A 7,253-nucleotide genomic window follows, 5' to 3' on the forward strand; every position below is an offset into this window, starting at 1 on the left:
AAAATTTTAGATCGAGTTTGTTAGAATCTTGCAATTCCAGAGCAAGAGAGGGAGAGAGATCCGAGAAATTTCAGAGGAGAGCTGATCGTTATCTTCTCCGGAATCAAAGAGCTGTTGTCCAATTCATTCATAAATTCTACAGAAACTTAACTTCTCCATCTTGATCCGGTTGAGTAGAAGAAAAGGAGAAGCTCGGATCTACATTTGAGGCTCTTTATTCAACGAATTTAATCTTGTGAACAGCAAGAACTGGATTTTTTTTTAGAATTTCAGTAAGAGAATCAGAAATCCAAAACTCATCAACTTCAGTGGGATTCAGGTAATCTGCTTTTAGTTTCATATGTGGATTGAAATGATCAGGCATGCTTGATGTGGAATTTAGTATTGATTTCATTTGCTAAATGTCTGGATATTTTATTTTATTGCATTATAAGGTGTTAGATCTGTTTATGGTCTTGTTGTGAGTTAATGGAGAAATAAGGTAGGTCAAAATCATTATCAAAACAGGTTAGTGCCTGTAGCTATGCATTTTCAAGTTAAGAGTGACACTATCATGCTTTAATAGTGAGAAGAGATTGGGAGCTGTAACTAAAGAAACATGGTATGTCAATACCATTTTCTCAGGGTATAGGAAGCCGTTATTCATATGATGTGTTGGGTGGACCCTGTTTCGATGAGGGCTCCAAATTCGTCTCATGCTACCCTTGTTTGGATAAGTGTACCAAGCCCACTTGTTCTCTGTTGAGTATCCATGATCCATTTGCCTTGTTTTGGGTTCCATATATATGATCCTCTCTCGAATATCAGTCAATGGATTTCAATTTCTAGTGTCCCAAGACTTGTCATCTTCATTTATACTAGACATCTCAATATGTTTGTAAATGATTTGAAAATGATAAGTAGTAGTAGTTTAAAACATCAATGGAGTATGTCTGTATGATCCAAAATTAGTTCATCATGCTCTTCATTAGTCTGACCTCTAAAATGGCAACTATTATGGGCAAAGAACCTAGAGCCAGTACCCCATTGTCATCTCTGGTGTTTCCACTCATTCTCGACAGAATTCTGCCTCAGCAACTGCCATGGATTCTACCACAGATTCATTCGTGTCCGCCTCCCGCTGCCAATCTCATCGGAGTAAGAATCAGGGTTCTGATAGGGAGAAGGAATCTGATAAAGGGAAAGAGAAAGAGCCTGAAATTAGGGTTAGGGATAGGAATGCTGAAAAGAATTTGGGGCCGAGTATTGATGGCGGGGCTGGATGATCTGATGCCATCTTTAACAGCAGCAGCTACAGCATCGTCTCACCAGAATGGGCGTCTCAAGAAGATCTTATCAGAGTTTAGAGCTGATGAGGAGGAAGGGTGTCAAATTGAGGCCCTGACAGAGCTCTCTGAGATGCTTTCAATTGGGACAGAGGATTCGCTGAGCGCGTTCTCCATTGACTCAATTATGCCTGTTCTTGTTGGGTTACTCAATCATGAGAGCATTGCCGATATCATGCTGCTAGCTGCTAGAGCACTCACTCACCTTTGTGATGTACAGTCGTCGTCCTGCTCAGCCGTCGCCCATATTGGTGCTGTCTCATGCTTCTGCGCCCGTCTGCTTACCATCAAATACATGGACTTGGCAGAACAGTCTCTCCAAGCTCTGAAGAAGATATCTGAAGAACACCCAACTGCCTGTTTGCGTGCTGGTGCACTTACGACGGTGCTATCCTATCTTGATTTTTTTAACTGGAGTTCAGAGAGTGGCATTGTCCACCGCTGCAAATATGTACCATGCTTCCGTTTGCTTGACTCGTATAGCAGAGGTGTTTGCATCATCTCCTGAAAAATTAGATGAACTATGTAATAATGGTTTGATTGTGCAAGCTACCAGCCTTATTACCATTAGCAATTCAGGAGGCCAGGCATCCCTCAGCACACCTACGTACATGAGTTTATTCTGTCTTTTATCGACATGTGCAAGTGGATCTCCTCTAGGAGCCAAGACCCTCCTCCTCGTTGGAATCAGTGGCATTCTCAAACACATTCTATCAGGCTCTGGTCTAGTTGCAAACATCTCTGTTTGACCTGCTTTAACCAGACCCGCAGAGTAGATTTTTGAGATTGTGAACCTTGAGGATGAGCTTCTTCCTCCATTGCTGCAAGGAATCATTTTGCTTCCGACCTGCTCTAATTTTTCTAGTGAAAGGGTTAGCTGTAAAGAAATATCTTGCCAGCAGCTTCAGTAACCAAGAGGGCACGAATGGAATTATAGCCGAAGTCTCAGTCCGAGAGAAATTATTGTACGATCAACCTGAAATTCTACAGCAATTTGGGATGGACCTTCTTCCTGTTCTCATACAGATTTATGGATCCAAGTGAACAGCCCAGTTCGCCTTAAATGCCTCTCTGTTATTGGCAAGTTGATGTACTTTAGCACTGCTGATATAATCCAGTCTTTACTTGCTATAACCAGCATATCAAGTTTCTTAGCGGGTGTCTTAGCATGGAAGGGCCCACAAGTCTTGATTCCCGCTATTCAGATTACATAGATTCTTATGGAGAAACTTCCTGGATCTTTCTCAAAGAAGTTTGTAAGAGAAGGCGTGGTTCATGCAGTAGATACACTTATATTGCCAGATTCTTCTGATACTGTTCCGGCTCAAGCATTATCCATAGAAAAGGATAAAAAAATCTTATCCTGGAACATCAACACGTTCTCGGCGATCTAGAAAACATACTGTTTATTCAAGCATAGAAGGCAATTCTTTGGATGAATAAAAAAGCTCTACCCCTGGAAGTATTGGGTCGCCCCTGACTCCACTGGAAGAGCCAGCTGTTAATTCTAGTCTTCATGTTGCAGTCAGTGCACGTGCCAAAGCTTTCAAAGATAAATATTTCCCAGGTGATCGTGAGGTTGGAGTGACAGATGATATTCTACACTTGAAAGATCTTATCTTGAAGCTGAATTCCAGTGTTGAGGATCTCAAGACTAAAGTGAAGGCCAAGTCTAAAGCCTCTGGACTTCACCTGACTAGATCTTCTGCTAACAACGAGGAGCACTTGGTCAGAATTTTATCCGAGATGCTATGCAAGGGCGATGAAGGCGCTAGCCCAAGCCCATCTTTAGAGAGACTTACCTAGTCATGATAGTACCCTCTCCCCTCTTCTTTCCTCTTATTTAGGTAAAGAATCCTCAGTCTTTTAGATACCCTGAAACCTTTAGTTCTTCATTGCAAGGGCGATGAAGGCGATAGCCCAAGCCCATCCTTAGAGGACTCGCTTAGTCCAAAGTAGCCGTCCCCTCGTTTATTTTCAAGACTTGCCCAGTCTTTTGGATACCCTTAAGCACTAGGAGTCTTTTCATTATAAGGGTAATAAAAGAGTCATCTTGAGCATGGAGGAGACAGGCTATGTCTCATGTAGGAAAATTCAAACCTTAGGAGACTAACCTAGTCTCATTACCACTCCCCTCTTAGGTTTGTGCATTAGAGTCGGTCCTTAGCATAGGAATCTCTCCTTAGCTAAGAGTTAGTCTTTCAGTTTCAGGAGTCAGTCCTATCATCATAGGGGTTAGGATTTTGTCCAACCTCTCATCAAATCATATGTTTTTATCCGCTCCTGCAAGGTATAGGATGTAGTCCAACCCTTGCAGAGTTGTTATTCTGTTCATTTCCCCCGCAAAGCATAGGATGCTGTCCAACCTTTGCGGGATATCAGGATTCAGTCATACCCTTATGATGATAGGATTTTGTCCCCTTGATTAAAAAACACTAAAAAATAACAAAAACATTTCAAAAACCAAAAATCTCAAAAATCTTAAGTCATTAGGAGAGTAGTTAGGAATTCTGTTTCCGAACTACGTTGGCTTGATCCCTTTCTACAGGGTACGTAGTGCAGCTTGGGATCTATATCCCAAGTCCAGCCAAACCTTTAAAAATAAACATTTCAAACCTTCCAAAAATATAAAACTTTTTCAAACTTTTTTCAAAAAGATCTTCCCCTAGAGTTAGGAGCCTGTTTTAGATATTTAGGGTGTTTTAGAGTTAGGAGTCTGTCCTGATTTGTTGATATGGTGTGTTCTGTCGTGTGAGTGTCCCTAGAGTTAGGAGGCCTCAAGTTGATCGGTTAGACATCTAGTCGAACCGATGGCTAAACTAGGAAGCATATAGTCAGCCCATGGTTTTCATTAGGTTGCACAACCTAGATACACATAGGATGTAGGGCCCACCTGTATTAGCTTAAGGCTAATCAACTTGCATTAGTTATGGCATATAGAGAGTCCTAAAAATTACAATTCACTTGAACTTAAGCAATCGTGCAAAAAAAAGCTTTAAAAATCAGTCGAGTCTAGCGGATCGAGTCTAGGATAGCGGTTCTAGATGGTTAGGCATCATAGTTAGAATAGGTCATCGAATTACGTTGACTCCGATTCTTCCTGAGGCCGGGATACGTAGAGCAGCTGGGATGGACGACCATCTTGGTCCGAGTCAATTCATTAGAGTTTTAGGATTCATTTTATCCAGTTATGTTTAAAATTGAATTGTGTTGTGTGTTTTGCTGTGTTTTCTTACTTTCATGTACAGATCCTATACCTTTAGCTATAGTATGCATGTGTTTGTACACTAGAACTCAGACACCAATTAGGTATGACACTCATAACCTAGCTATTATTAGGCGACACTTCTTTCATTTCTTTTATGTGTGCTTATTATTCATCTCCGAGACATGCATGATTAGATAGACGTCTTCTCGGAGATATTCGTTCCCATTTCATATGACTTTCGCCCAAAACTCTTCAAAATTATTAAGTAAATGGCATAAGAGACCAGGTGTTTGCACTTGGGCGGATGAGGTGCTCTTTAGACCTTCCGAATTCGTAACCAGGCACGAACCTTCTTTTATATCTCTGGTTATCCGTTGCAACAGAGCATAGTATGGGATCCTTGGCCCACTTCCTTGGATGGCGACTCTTCTTTGTTTAAGATACGCCTCGAATCTGGGTTAGTCCCCGAATCGAGAGGTATCTCACCTTTTATCGCCACTCATGCTGTGAGAGGCATTTCTTCTTTCGAGAGTTCCTTGGTAGAGCTCTCCATTTTACGTGGATGATCCATGAGACTGTTAGCGTGTGGGGGCACGTCCTCCCGCCTCTCTCGGATCGGGGTCCACAGTAAGCTATTCTATTTTTTGCATAGAAAGATGACACATTCCATATATGAGAAGAGTGAGAGGAAGTCAGAAGACACTACAGGCATCCACCAAAAAGTTTGCTTCATGGAAGGAGTGATGAACAGACCAAAAAGCACTGACTTCAAACACCTGACATCTATGAGCAGTCCCATTTTCCATACATGACACAAATTACCAGCTGTGAGTCTGTCACCAAACTCACCTTATTGGAACCAAGATCCAAAACTACCTTTAAACATTTTAAAGGACCACCAATATGAATAACGCATTCGTATTGGTGGTGCAGATTCCAGTGGCAATGGAAAAGCAGAATAATACATCATCATCACAGTCCATAATGACAATCCCCTAAGCAAGATGATGTGTTGCTTAATCCCAACCCATAGGCAGCAAAAATTATCACCGATGGAGCCTTATCCGATAGAAGAAGGAAAAATAGATAAAAACCCATCACCTCCTACTATTACGAAAAAAGCTTACTCATATTACATAAGTTTCAATCAAGCATAAAAGAAATGAATTTATGAGAGGAAGGTGTAAAATAATGTTTATTTAGGGATCAACATGTGTATGTTTCTCCTCGATAGTGGCCGTGAAAGTTGTTTTAACCAATGAACAATGGGAAACATAGACCATGAGTTCAAAGCTCACAGAAGGTTCAGGTTCAGGTTCCAGGGATTTTTATAGAATATTGTTTGCATGATATTTAGTTGAGTTGAGTTGTATTGTTTGCATGATATAATGCCACAATTCCATTTGAATGTCATCAAGTTATCACAATACAAATGCAACTCTATTTCATTCATACCTGCTTTGGCCAGTCCTCTAAACATCTCTTAGGAATGAATGCACCCACTAACACCCTGATAATATCTATAAAAGAAGTAATAGCTTAGCCCCAAAACAGAGTTTCTTCACCTCATTTCCCAGGGAAAGATGATTGTCATTTAGATTCAGCCCCACCCTTCAATCTTGATTTGCATAATACCCGGCCCTGAGAAGCTTGAGGTTACATGTAACCAAAGGCATGCTGCAACATGGACTGGTAACAATCTTTGGGAACACCTAAATATCAGCATATCCATGGAATTGATTCTTTTTCTATCGACACTACAGACTATCACTTGCCTCGTTATAGTGCCACATGCTTTTATGAATGTTGGTTCTTCTTTTCTTTTTTTTTAAAGGTAAATGAATGTTGTTTCTTCTCTATCTTAAGATGAATGATTTGTAATTGAACAAATGCTAGAATTGGATTTTTTGGATAAGGAAACCGATAGTGGAACCGAACAAATAGCCTTTTCCCAAGTTAGATTTCTTTTCCTTATTTTTTGGCTTTTTGTTTCCTTAAAATAGCAAGACTACTAAAATCATGGAATTATGTCGTGAAAAACTTTCATAGAAAATAAAACTATTCGACATTACAAAATAAGGTTAATTTTATGAGGTTACTACTGCACAATAATCAAAACAAAGATATCATATCCTTATTAACGATACTTAATTTTTTTGAGGTTACTACTACACAAGAATCAAACCAAACAGAAAAATTGCTCTGAAATTGAAATAAGAGGAATCTCAATAGCTTTGGACAAGAAAAGGAAATCGATCCTTTAAAATGAAAAAAAAAATCATTGAAATTTGAGACTCAATTAGGAGAAGATCCATAGAGATAACAAAATAAAATAAACACCAAACCAGATCACAAATATCATGACAAAACTAGTAAAATTAAGGAAAAAGAAACAATAAGATTCCTTTTCTTCTTTTCTTCTCCTTTGTCTTATCCTTCTCTAATCTTGCCGAAATTACCAAAGGGAAAGAGAATCATAAATCTATTAATAGATGAAATGAAAAACAACTGAAAATACAAAGGAACCCTAGCTCGAAAATCAGAAAATGGGTACAAGTGAAAACAAAAAACAGAGCCTTGGCACATATTTATAGAGAAAGAGAGAGATGGAACTAATAAGCAATAACTTGAAACCCTTTTTCAAAAAGAAAAGAGAAATCAAGGGGACTCACATTGTTGGAACGATGGTAGATATCTCAGGCCAGAAGGAACCCTAACCC

At 39.7% G+C, this 7,253-nt stretch overlaps 1 pseudogene; it reads left to right on the forward strand.

The window, feature by feature from the left end:
* The first annotated feature begins 1,082 nt into the window (after nt 1–1,082).
* LOC143892614 (E3 ubiquitin-protein ligase UPL3 pseudogene) lies at nt 1,083–3,131 on the forward strand (annotated as a pseudogene).
* The last annotated feature ends 4,122 nt before the right edge of the window (nt 3,132–7,253 follow it).

This window comes from Tasmannia lanceolata, unplaced genomic scaffold (genome assembly GCF_043159265.1).
Source record: "Tasmannia lanceolata isolate RefF3 unplaced genomic scaffold, GAP_Taslan_0.1 ptg000002l, whole genome shotgun sequence".
Lineage (NCBI taxonomy): Eukaryota > Viridiplantae > Streptophyta > Magnoliopsida > Canellales > Winteraceae > Tasmannia > Tasmannia lanceolata.